This window comes from Hemicordylus capensis, chromosome 2, assembly GCF_027244095.1.
Source record: "Hemicordylus capensis ecotype Gifberg chromosome 2, rHemCap1.1.pri, whole genome shotgun sequence".
Lineage (NCBI taxonomy): Eukaryota > Metazoa > Chordata > Lepidosauria > Squamata > Cordylidae > Hemicordylus > Hemicordylus capensis.
Window position 1 is genome coordinate 197370994 of NC_069658.1, and position 2973 is coordinate 197373966.

Below are 2973 nucleotides of genomic sequence, written 5' to 3' on the forward strand. Positions count from 1 at the left end.
GGCCTCCTGTCCCCCGGAAGTCCCAGAATGACCCGTGTGAGTGCATGGGGCATTTTTGGGAACCCCCCCAGTTGGGATGCTATCCGTGAGTCGCAACACACAATCAGATTTAAGAGGGGGGCATTTAAGTAGGCTTGCTGCTGGGAGCTGCACAGCTCCTGTTGCTACACACGACCAGTCAAAACCGGGCTGGACTCCCTTAGCCCAGTTTCGGCTGGTCGTGAGAATAGCCTCAGTGAGTCTCCCTTCCTCCACTAGCAGCTGTTGGGAAGATGGAGTGGGGTAGAGAGACCCACTTCACAATGGCACACTGAAGTAAGAGGTGAACAGTGAAGGTTGTGAATGACACGAAATTATTCGGGCTGGCTATAAACCCAAGGGGATTGGGAAGAGCTCTCCAAATTGGGTGAATGAGCAACACAATAGCAAATGAGGTCATATGTAAGTTTAAAGTGATGCACATTGAGGCAAAAAATTCTAACTTCACATACACTGAGAGGGGTCTTAACTGCTGGTGACTAGCTGTGAAAGGGGTACTGGGGTCATTAAAAACATCAACCATTTATGGCAGCTATGGGGAAAAAAAGAAGTAAATTCCATGCTAGGGATTATTAGGAAAGGGACAGAAAGTAAAATCTGTGTTGAAGAAGAGACACTACGATCTTAAGCAGCAGTGAACTAGAGGGTGACCCTTGACCTGGTAGTGTCTCCTTATATTAGGTTGTCCCTAGACCAGGCTAGGAACTGTGAAGGATCAGATCTTTATGATAACTCCACAAAAACTGTCGTATTGAAGTGCCCTAATATATTGTGTGCTATGGTGTGGCCACATTCAGAATACTATATATAATTCTAGTCACTCCAGTTCAAAAAAAATAGTTGGTAGAGCTGGAAAATGTACAGAAAAGAGCAGGCCACGTGATCAAAGAGTTTGAGAACCTTCCCTAGGAGGAAAAGCAGAAATGTTTGGGGCTTCTGAGTTTAGGAAAAAAGGGGTTTTACAAAAGGGAATATGACAGTGGTACATGGTGTGGAGGAAGTGAATAGAATTTGTTTCCCCTCTCCCATTGTTCTAGAACTCGGAATGACAATAGATTTGAAAAAGGTAAATACTTCTCCATACAACACGTGATTAGTTTATGAAAACTACTGCTAAAAGATGGGCAGCAATGATGCACTAGCTCTAAAAGGGGATTAGACAATTCATGCAGAGTAATAGGCCTCTCAAGGGCTACAAGTAAACTCCATGTCCAAAGGCAGTCTACCACTGAACACCAGCTGCCAGGGAGCAACAACCGTAGATGGATATTACTTTTAAGTCCTGCTTGTGGGCTTCCTTGAGGCACCTGGCTGACCACTGTGGCAAGAACAACACAGGACTAGATGGACCAGTAGAGTCTTATGGCTGCCCTCCATTGTTACAGAGGGGTGCTGCTGGTGAACCAGCCATGAGGATGCAGATTTTGGTGACACTCCCATAGCAAACGTGACATGTACAAAGTGGAGTGGGTGCTATGGTGCTGTCAGGCCTAGCTGCCTCCTGCCAAATTAGGAGAAAGGTCCTGGAAGCAAGACAGGACCAGGGCAAGTCTGAGGCAGGGAGAAGAATCCAGCTGAGTCCCGTTGCTGGTCAGAATAGAGAGCTAACCTGTTATCTAGTTTTAAATGGAATTTTAATCTGCTTTCCATTGGTTTTTGATTTCAATTTTTACATAATTTTTGATGTTAGTGTAAACCACCCTGAGCCACTTTAGGAAGGGCGGTATATAAATAAAATAAATAAAAACCTTCAACCATTGGGGCAAACCTCTTATTTCCTCCCCCCCCCCACCCGCTTGAGCTAGGAATGCCCCTGGCACCACTGTTTGGCTTGGTGGCATAGACTGAGGACATTTGCAAGTCACCATTGCTGCCTTGGCAGCAGGCCCCGAGAATGCTGCCTACTCAAACCCACAGATTTGGGGTGTGTGTGTGTGTGGCGGCATCATATTGTCCTTTGCCTCAGGCCGCAATGCCCCACTGTGGGCTCGAGTCCTAATAGCAGCAGATACCACAGCTGCTGATTAAGCAGGGGTGTGAAAACTTTTTGAGGAACCATTTTGGACAAAAACTTTAAACACAAACAACTAAACTTAATATCCTCCAATAAAGAACATTGTAGTTTGTGTCAGGCTTCCTGTTTTGCTAATGAATCCCTTTTAATAGTTTTCTTTTGATCTCGCCACTTTTGGGAGCGGGGGGGCGGGGAGCGGTCACAGCTAAGAAGAATTCAGAGTCTTCGAATCTGGGAGGTTTCCCCACTCCCCGCTTCTCTCAATTCCTGTTTTTCACCCCCTCGCTATGGGCTATCTCAAGACCTCTGGCTTTGCCCCAGCTTATGTTACTATTTATATCGGTATGGGTGTCCCACTGGACACTTTAATGAATTACCTTGCCTAATAGGTTTCAGCCTACTATTGTAAAGGAACGAAAGATAGCTAGGCCACTTGCTTGCTGAAGGATTTAACATGCCAACTGGGAAGGGGAGAGGAGGAGGGAGTGTGACAATGAGGGTCAGGAGGCCAGGGAGGGGCTCCAGGGCTGGGAAAGGCTACGTGCTGGAACTGGACTCAGGGGCACAGTGCTCAAGGCCTGGATGATCGGCCCGTGAGGAGAGGGCAGGGGAGCTCTGCCACTTCCCACCTCGTCCCTCTCCATTCCCGTCACTGGCAGAGTTTCCTTGGCCAAATGCCCCAGCCGCTGGCAACAGCAAAGCTCCTTTGAACCAATAAAGAGCCCTTTGTGTCTCTTTGGGGCTCACATTTCTCCAAATGGAATTTGAGCTTTTTTTTAAAAAAAGGAGGGGAAAGGTGTAAGGAGAAACACTTACAGTTGTGGGCCAAGGCATTGTGGGAGGCTGCAGAGGAAGGCACGCAACAGTATTCCTTCCATTTCTTCCAACTGTTCCGTCCTCACAGTTCAGGGGAAATTATT